The sequence below is a fragment of the Ptychodera flava genome, chromosome 11 (assembly GCF_041260155.1).
Source record: "Ptychodera flava strain L36383 chromosome 11, AS_Pfla_20210202, whole genome shotgun sequence".
Lineage (NCBI taxonomy): Eukaryota > Metazoa > Hemichordata > Enteropneusta > Ptychoderidae > Ptychodera > Ptychodera flava.
The window spans coordinates 11,399,099-11,410,123 of record NC_091938.1 but is presented as its reverse complement, the minus strand read 5'-3'; positions in this window follow the sequence as shown (position 1 = coordinate 11,410,123).

Genomic DNA, 11,025 nt, shown 5'->3' with positions numbered 1-11,025 from the left:
CACTGACTAAAACAATTTTCATTGCTATGTCGCTGTTTTCACAAGATACTGACTGTTTGATCTTGGAAAGTTGAGTTGCTTTTACGTGCAGCCAACGCATGCCGGTGCGGTGACAGACAGTTCACTATGAATGCCTAGCTCTGCATGGCAGGGCTGTGTGTTACCGGCGTTAAACGGCCTCCCACCACAGCCCTGCAGACTGATATAGAAAAAAACCGCTGGTGGCTCCTCAGAAATACGGCGGGCAGTTTCTCCGCCAAAACAGCCGATTTTGAATCCAAATTTTGCATTGATCTTCGTTTTCGAGCACACCAACCTCGCCTAGGTACACGATGTGCCCAGCCGCGCTTGTAAACTTACGCAAGCCTACTTTTCTCTCTCTATGCGAGGGAAGCGTTCGTATCCGCCGCCATTGTTAATCTCATTCAACCCATGAGCACTCGGGCGAAAACTAGCGTAACAGTATAGTGCTACGTACGGCGAGCATTTAGAGAAAATAAAAATCAAAAAGCAACAAAAAACAAAGCGAAAGAAAGCTAGAATTATTAATAGCTGAACGCAATTTGATATTTGTGCAATGCAAAATAAAAAATAAATAAATAAACAAACAAGAAATGCCCGTAAAACCTGTCCGAGCTGAGCGATGACGTCATAAGCGTGTCGCAATGCATTCTGGGTAATGAAGGTAAAATTTGTATATAGCATGTTCTATGGTAGTAATACGAGAGAAAGAAAGAAAGAAAGAAAGAAAGAAAGAAAGAAGGAAAGTGAGCAAAAACTAACAGTTCCAGAGCTGGTCTCTGGAACTAATTATAGCTAGAGTGGATTTTTGCATATCTGCCACGGAGTTAGGAACTCGTCAGACAGATGAGATATGGACTGAACTCAAAGTAAAATGTCTAGTGTGCACAATCTTCACTCCTGAAAAATATTAGTTTCTGACTTGAAAAGAGACGTAATTATCGATGAAACAATGTTGCCGATAAGGTAAGGCAGAGTCTTATAACATCGTCCGATTTCTATGCCAGTATCTTCTATTGTATGAGATGGAAGGCGACAGGTGATTTTTATCGGCTAACATCGGATACTGCAATAACAACATTGATAATATCATTAAAAATTGGTGGGGAGAAAGCGGTAGGTGCGTTTTTATCTGATATATTTGAATAAATTCAATACTTTCGCCATAAATCTGACTTAAGATCTAATATCACCAGAGGTTAAGGATGATGGTGGATAATTATATATAATCCCATGGTATTTTTCTCTGTTTGACGTCATCGTATACGAGTGTTTTTCGCGGAGCCGTACAACTTCGAGCCGAAGGCGAGAGGTTGTGCGGCTCCGCGAAAAACACGAGTATCCGTCCTGATAATATGAGATAAAGTTAGTAGTGTGGTCCTTTTTAGGATGCCAACGTCTCATCCTCTGTAGAATTCAACTTCAATCTTTTAAGTTGCCCAGTACTATCATTTAACGCCCTATTCTAGGTATGTTAAATTTGTACGTATTTATGTATGGGAAATACGTCTGCCAAGAATATGGCCAAGAATGCATAAATGGTAGAAGAGTGCTCTTAAAATTCCTCTTGATGGTGATTTCATGACTTCAATTGAGCTCCTTTTTGAATTGGCTGACGTTTCAGCTATCAAGAGACGTATTCTTTACTTTACCTGTATTTCAACGTCACATGGTCCATCATATACAAACGTATATGTATAAACGGAAATGTATATCAGACGAGAGGAGACATCGGACCTAGGCCGTTGAACTTGAAAACCGAGGCAACATGTATTTTCATTTGATTAAAAGCAATTAACGCTTCATCTGTTAAGAGTTTTTACCACTGACTAAAACAATTTTCATTGCTATGTCGCTGTTTTCACAAGATACTGACCGTTTGATCTTGGAAAGTTGAATTGCTTTTACGTGCAGCCAACGCATGCCGGTGCGGTGACAGACAGTTCACTATGAATGCCTAGCTCTGCATGGCAGGGCTGTGTGTTACCGGCGTTAAACGGCCTCCCACCACAGCCCTGCAGACTGATATAGAAAAAACCGCTGGTGGCTCCTCAGAAATACGGCGGGCAGTTTCTCCGCCGAAACAGCCGATTTTGAATCCAAATTTTGCATTGATCTTCGTTTTCGAGCACACCAACCTCGCCTAGGTACACGATGTGCCCAGCCGCGCTTGTAAACTTACGCAAAGCCTACTTTTCTCTCTCTATGCGAGGGAAGCGTTCGTATCCGCCGCCATTGTTAATCTCATTCAACCCATGAGCACTCGGGCGAAAACAAGCGTGACATTATAGCGTACGGCGAGCATTTAGAGAAAAATAAAAATCAAAAAGCAACAAAAAACAAAGCGAAAGAAAGCTAGAATTATTAATAACTGAACGCAATTTGATATTTGTGCAATGCAAAATAAAAAATAAATAAATAAACAAACAAGAAATGCCCGTAAAACCCGTCCGAGCTGAGCGATGACGTCATAAGCGTGTCGCAATGCATTCTGGGTAATGAAGGCAAAATTTGTATATAGCATGTTCTATGGTAGTAATACGAGAGAAAGAAAGAAAGAAAGAGAGAAGGGAGAGAGAGAAAGAAAGAAAGAAGGAAAGTGAGCAAAAATAACAGTTCCAGAGCTGGTCTCTGGAACTAATTATAGCTAGAGTGGATTTTTGCATATCTGCCACGGAGTTAGGAACTCGTCAGACAGATGAGATATGGACTGAACTCAAAGTAAAATGTCTAGTGTGCACAATCTTCACTCCTGAAAAATATTAGTTTCTGACTTGAAAAGAGACGTAATTATCGATGAAACAATGTTGCCGATAAGGTAAGGCAGAGTCTTATAACATCGTCCGATTTCTATGCCAGTATCTTCTATTGTATGAGATGGAAGGCGACAGGTGATTTTTATCGGCTAACATCGGATACTGCAATAACAACATTGATAATATCATTAAAAATTGGTGGGGAAGAAGCGGTAGGTGCGTTTTTATCTGATATATTTGAATAAATTCAATACTTTCGCCATAAATCTGACTTAAGATCTAATATCACCAAGAGGTTAAGGATGATGGTGGATAATTATATATAATCCCATGGTATTTTTCTCTGTTTGACGTCATCGTATACGAGTGTTTTTCGCGGAGCCGTACAACTTCGAGCCGAAGGCGAGAGGTTGTGCGGCTCCGCGAAAAACACGAGTATCCGTCCTGATAATATGAGATAAAGTTAGTAGTGTGGTCCTTTTAGGATGCCAACGTCTCATCCTCTGTAGAATTCAACTTCAATCTTTTAAGTTGCCCAGTACTATCATTTAACGCCCTATTCTAGGTATGTTAAATTTGTACGTATTTATGTATGGGAAATACGTCTGCCAAGAATATGGCCAAGAATGCATAAATGGTAGAAGAGTGCTCTTAAAATTCCTCTTGATGGTGATTTCATGACTTCAATTGAGCTCCTTTTTGAATTGGCTGACGTTTCAGCTATCAAGAGACGTATTCTTTACTTTACCTGTATTTCAACGTCACATGGTCCATCATATACAAACGTATATGTATAAACGGAAATGTATATCAGACGAGAGGAGACATCGGACCTAGGCCGTTGAACTTGAAAACCGAGGCAACATGTATTTTCATTTCACTAAAAGCAATTAACGCTTCATCTGTTAAGAGTTTTTACCACTGACTAAAACAACTTTAATTGCTATGTTGGTGTTTCACACCGTTTGGTCTTGGAAAGTTGAGTTGCTTTTACGTGCGGCCAACACATGCCGGTGCGGTGACAGACAGTTCACTATGAATGCCTAGCTCTGCATGGCAGGGCTGTGTGTTACCGGTGTTAAACGGCCTCCCACCACAGCCCTGCACAGACTGATATAGAAAAACCTGCTGGTGGCTCCTCGGAAATACGGCGGACAGTTTCTCCGCCGAAACAGTCGATTTTGAATCCAAATTTTGCATTGAGCTTTGTTTTCGAGCACACCCACCTCGCCTAGGTACACGATGTGCCCAGCCGCGCTTGTAAACTTACGCAAAGCCTACTTTTCTCTCTCTATGCGAGGGAAGCGTTCGTATCGGCCGCCATTGTTAATCTCATTCAACCCATGAGCACTCGGGCGAAAAACAAGCGTGACAGTATAGCGTACGGCGAGCATTTAGAGAAAAATAAAATCAAAAAGCACAAAAACAAAGCGAAAGAAAGCTAGAATTATTAATGACTAAACGCAATTTGATATTTGTGCAATGCAAAATAAAAAATAAATAAATAAACAAACAAGAAATGCCCGTAAAACCCGTCCGAGCTGAGCGATGACGTCATAAGCGTGTCGCAATGCATTCTGGGTAATGAAGGCAAAATTTGTATATAGCATGTTCTATGGTAGTAATACGAGAGAAGAAAGAAAGAAAGAAAGAGAGGAAAGAAAGAAAGAAGAAGGAAAGTGAGCAAAAACTAACAGTTCCAGAGCTGGTCTCTGGAACTAATTATAGCTAGAGTGGATTTTTGCATATCTGCCACGGAGTTAGGAACTCGTCAGACAGATGAGATATGGACTGAACTCAAAGTAAAATGTCTAGTGTGCACAATCTTCACTCCTGAAAAATATTAGTTTCTGACTTGAAAAGAGACGTAATTATCGATGAAACAATGTTGCCGATAAGGTAAGGCAGAGTCTTATAACATCGTCCGATTTCTATGCCAGTATCTTCTATTGTATGAGATGGAAGGCGACAGGTGATTTTTATCGGCTAACATCGGATACTGCAATAACAACATTGATAATATCATTAAAAATTGGTGGGGAGAAAGCGGTAGGTGCGTTTTTATCTGATATATTTGAATAAATTCAATACTTTCGCCATAAATCTGACTTAAGATCTAATATCACCAAGAGGTTAAGGATGATGGTGGATAATTATATATAATCCCATGGTATTTTTCTCTGTTTGACGTCATCGTATACGAGTGTTTTTCGCGGAGCCGTACAACTTCGAGCCGAAGGCGAGAGGTTGTGCGGCTCCGCGAAAAAACACGAGTATCCGTCCTGATAATATGAGATAAAGTTAGTAGTGTGGTCCTTTTTAGGATGCCAACGTCTCATCCTCTGTAGAATTCAACTTCAATCTTTTAAGTTGCCCAGTACTATCATTTAACGCCCTATTCTAGGTATGTTAAATTTGTACGTATTTATGTATGGGAAATACGTCTGCCAAGAATATGGCCAAGAATGCATAAATGGTAGAAGAGTGCTCTTAAAATTCCTCTTGATGGTGATTTCATGACTTCAATTGAGCTCCTTTTTGAATTGGCTGACGTTTCAGCTATCAAGAGACGTATTCTTTACTTTACCTGTATTTCAACGTCACATGGTCCATCATATACAAACGTATATGTATAAACGGAAATGTATATCAGACGAGAGGAGACATCGGACCTAGGCCGTTGAACTTGAAAACCGAGGCAACATGTATTTTCATTTGAATAAAGCAATGAACGCTTCATCTGTTAAGAGTTTTTACCACTGACTAAAACAATTTTTATTGCTATGTCGCTGTTTTCACAAGATACTGACTGTTTGATCTTGGAAAGTTGAGTTGCTTTTACGTGCAGCCAACGCATGCCGGTGCGGTGACAGACAGTTCACTATGAATGCCTAGCTCTGCATGGCAGGGCTGTGTGTTACCGGCGTTAAACGGCCTCCCACCACAGCTCTGCAGACTGATATAGAAAAACCGCTGATGGCTCCTCAGAAATACGGCGGGCAGTTTCTCCGCCGAAACAGCCGATTTTGAATCCAAATTTGCATTGATCTTCGTTTTCGAGCACACAAACCTCGCCTAGGTACACGATGTACCAAGCCGCGCTTGTAAACTTACGCAAAGCCTACTTTTCTCTCTCTATGCGAGGGAAGCGTTCGTATCGGCCGCCATTGTTAATCTCATTCAACCCATGAGCACTCGGGCGAAAACCAGCGTGACAGTATAGCGCCACGTACGGCGAGTATTTAGAGAAAAATAAAAATCAAAAAGCAACAAAAAACAAAGCGAAAGAAAGCTAGAATTATTAATAGCTGAACGCAATTTAATATTTGTGCAATGCAAAATAAAAATAAATAAATAAACAAACAAGAAATGCCCGTAAAACCCGTCCGAGCTGAGCGATGACGTCATAAGCGTGTCGCAATGCATTCTGGGTAATGAAGGTAAAATTTGTATATAGCATGTTCTATGGTAGTAATACGAGAGAAAGAAAGAAAGAAGAAAGAAAGAAAGAAAGAAGGAAAGTGAGCAAAAACTAACAGTTCCAGAGCTGGTCTCTGGAACTAATTATAGCTGGAGTGGATTTTGCATATCTGCTACGGAGTTAGGAACTCGTCAGACAGATGAGATATGGACTGAACTCAAAGTAAAATGTCTAGTGTGCACAATCTTCACTCCTGAAAAATATTAGTTTCTGACTTGAAAAGAGACGTAATTATCGATGAAACAATGTTGCCGATAAGGTAAGGCAGAGTCTTATAACATCGTCCGAATCCTATGCCAGTATCTTCTATTGTATGAGATGGAAGGCGACAGGTGATTTGTATCGGCTAACATCGGATACTGCAATAACAACATTGATAATATCATTAAAAATTGGTGGGGAGAAAGCGGTAGGTGCGTTTTTATCTGATATATTTGAATAAATTCAATACTTTCGCCATAAATCTGACTTAAGATCTAATATCACCAAGAGGTTAAGGATGATGGTGGATAATTATATATAATCCCATGGTATTTTTCTCTGTTTGACGTCATCGTATACGAGTGTTTTTCGCGGAGCCGTACAACTTCGAGCCGAAGGCGAGAGGTTGTGCGGCTCCGCGAAAAAACACGAGTATCCGTCCTGATAATATGAGATAAAGTTAGTAGTGTGGTCCTTTTTAGGATGCCAACGTCTCATCCTCTGTAGAATTCAACTTCAATCTTTTAAGTTGCCCAGTACTATCATTTAACGCCCTATTCTAGGTATGTTAAATTTGTACGTATTTATGTATGGGAAATACGTCTGCCAAGAATATGGCCAAGAATGCATAAATGGTAGAAGAGTGCTCTTAAAATTCCTCTTGATGGTGATTTCATGACTTCAATTGAGCTCCTTTTTGAATTGGCTGACGTTTCAGCTATCAAGAGACGTATTCTTTACTTTACCTGTATTTCAACGTCACATGGTCCATCATATACAAACGTATATGTATAAACGGAAATGTATATCAGACGAGAGGAGACATCGGACCTAGGCCGTTGAACTTGAAAACCGAGGCCACATGCATTTTCATTTGATTAAAAGCAATGAACGCTTCATCTGTTAAGAGTTTTTACCACTGACTAAAACAATTTTCATTGCTATGTCGCTGTTTTCACAAGATACTGACCGTTTGATCTTGGAAAGTTGAGTTGCTTTTACGTGCAGCCAACGCATGCCGGTGCGGTGACAGACAGTTCACTATGAATGCCTAGCTCTGCATGGCAGGGCTGTGTGTTACCGGCGTTAAACGGCCTCCCACCACAGCCCTGCAGACTGATATAGAAAAAACCGCTGGTGGCTCCTCAGAAATACGGCGGGCAGTTTCTCCGCCGAAACAGCCGATTTTGAATCCAAATTTTGCATTGATCTTCGTTTTCGAGCACACAACCTCGCCTAGGTACACGATGTACCAAGCCGCGCTTGTAAACTACGCAAAGCCTACTTTTCTCTCTCTATGCGAGGGAAGCGTTCGTATCGGCCGCCATTGTTAATCTCATTCAACCATGAGCACTCGGGCGAAAACAAGCGTGACAGTATAGCGCCACGTACGGCGAGCATTTAGAGAAAAATAAAAATCAAAAAGCAACAAAAAACAAAGCGAAAGAAAGCTAGAATTATTAATGACTGAACGCAATTTAATATTTGTGCAATGCAAAATAAAAAATAAATAAATAAACAAACAAGAAATGCCCGTAAAACCTGTCCGAGCTGAGCGATGACGTCATAAGCGTGTCGCAATGCATTCTGGGTAATGAAGGCTAAATTTGTATATAGCATGTTCTATGGTAGTAATACGAGAGAAAGAAAGAAAGAAAAGAGAGAGAAGAAAGAAAGAAGGAAAGTGAGCAAAAACTAACAGTTCCAGAGCTGGTCTCTGGAACTAATTATAGCTGGAGTGGATCTTTGCCTAACTGCTACGGAGTTAGGAACTTGTAAGATAGATGAAAATATAGGCTGAACTCAAAGTAAAATGTCTTGTATACGCCATCTTCACTCCTGAAAAATATTAGTTTCTGACTTGAAAAAAGACGTAATTATCGATGAAACAATGTTGCCGATAAGGTAAGGCAGAGTCTTATAACATCGTCCGAATCCTATGCCAGTATCTTCTATTGTATGAGATGGAAGGCGACAGGTGATTTGTATCGGCTAACATCGGATACTGCAATAACAACATTGATAATATCATTAAAAATTGGTGGGGAGAAAGCGGTAGGTGCCTTTTTATCTGATATATTTGAATAAATTCAATACTTTCGCCATAAATCTGACTTAGATCTAATATCACCAAGAGGTTAAGGATGATGGTGGATAATTATATATAATCCCATGGTATTTTTCTCTGTTTGACGTCATCGTATACGAGTGTTTTTCGCGGAGCCGTACAACTTCGAGCCGAAGGCGAGAGGTTGTGCGGCTCCGCAAAAAACACGAGTATCCGTCCTGATAATATGAGATAAAGTTAGTAGTGTGGTCCTTTTTAGGATGCCAACGTCTCATCCTCTGTAGAATTCAACTTCAAATTTTTAAGTTGCCCAGTACTATCATTTAACGCCCTATTCTAGGTATGTTAAATTTGTACGTATTTATGTATGGGAAATACGTCTGCCAAGAATATGGCCAAGAATGCATAAATGGTAGAAGAGTGCTCTTAAAATTCCTCTTGATGGTGATTTCATGACTTCAATTGAGCTCCTTTTTGAATTGGCTGACGTTTCAGCTATCAAGAGACGTATTCTTTACTTTACCTGTATTTCAACATGCAAACCTCAACACAAAATACAACGTCACATGGTCCATCATTGACAGAGCCCAGCCTTACTCAACCAAGACAAAAAGCTGTAACGTCCACACCACTGAGAAATTTCATATTATCCACACAGACAAGTCAACACCGCTAAACAAACGTACAGAATTTCTTTCGAAATGTAGACACAGAAACAAATTCCTCATTAACACTTGAACGCGCAAGACAACCGCTCGTTTGCATATACACCTGACCCAATATATAGGTCGCAACGAGCCTGCCAACTTCACTCCTGACGATTGCCAAACGAATGAAATAGTCTGTATTGTAACCACATATATATATATATATATATTAGAACAGATGTTAAGGAATGTTAGGAAATATATTCTTGTATTACGTCATTAGTAGTACAGTGTCTTACTATAGATACTCTGATAGCATTCCTTCTAAGACTAAGCTTTGAGGCACCGCTTCTTATCACTGTTTATTTACCAACCAGAGATTCCATCTGCTAAGACAATATGTCTATCCATCATGTGCCTTTCTCGTGACTCATAGACACTTTTCCCGCCAAAAGTGCTTTATCTAGGGAACCTCGCCTTCCCTAATCAGAGACTTTTCCACCCTCAACAGAGACACTTCACGTCACTGGACTCTATGTACGGTCTCTCACCCAAGGGTTATGCTTCACTGTATTAGCCACTGTCTATTATATTAGTATAGAATAAAGTAGTTATTTATAGTATTAGACGACTTCGTTTCCCGACTGCTACTCAGACCTGGTCATATTCCACACATACTTTCTGGTGCCGAGACCAGGATTCGAACCTGGGTTATTGCGGCCACAACGCAATGTCCTAACTAAAATCTTAACCAATAATTAATTAAACTATCACACTATCTCTTATCTGCTTCTCGTACGATCTGAGTCAATGACCTTTTCACGCCTTGGCCACGTGAGGGACGCTTCGAGATAAAATCTCTACAGGGAGGGCGTTACACTCTCCCACCTTTTTATAACCAGCGTCCTCGCGACTTGGAGAAGTCTACTCTCTGGTGGGAAGGGCCTGATTGGCTCAAACGTGGTGATTGGCCAGTTTGCCAATTATCTGACAACGATGACACCGCTGTGTTTCTCGCAGACTCGGAAATATGATGATAACGCAAATAACGGACATGTAAACACAGCGGCTCCTCCTGAAGACAACGCCCACTCTACTCAATCGGAATCCAACACGTGGTTGACGCAAATAGATACAGCTCGCTCACTAAACTACTCCGAGTATCCGCTATCGTACTACGCTTCGTATCGAACTTGAAGAAGCCCAAAGATCGCAAAATCGGATATCTTACAGCAAGAGGAACTTCAACGCGCCGAAAAACAAATGGATAAAAGACGTTCAACTCGAAGTATATCGCGCCGACGTATACTCGCTCCTCGGAAAGACTACGAAAACAAAGCTTGCTAGACAACTCGCGCTCTTCTTAGATGAAACGCAGAGTATCATAGGCAGAGTGGCAACACCTATTGTTTAAGGCGTGAAGCGGTTACGTAAGCAATCCGTGTTTGCCTCGCCTCACGAAGCTCTTGGCTCTCTTTTCGAAGAGTGCCGACCATGCACCCTTCGGTAATTTTCGGATTTTCACCAATTGTTAAGCAAAAGTATGTTCGACAAAGTTGGTGTTGTTGTTGTCGTGTGGTGCTAATCGGAATTGATGTGCTGGCAAAAACGGGAGTGTTTTGAGCTTCAGGAAAGTGGGTTTTACCGTTTTAAAAATTCCTCTCATATTTTTATGAATATATAATGAGTGTGTTTGAACCAAATTTGAAAGTCTTTTATCGATACTGTCTGGTTTTACTCAATGGTTTACGGTCAGTCATACCGTCTTTTACACGTGCGTCAAGAAAGGACATGTTTTTTGAAACTGCTGGCGTGTTATGTTTTGATTGGCGTGAAGCAGTGTTTCTGGCC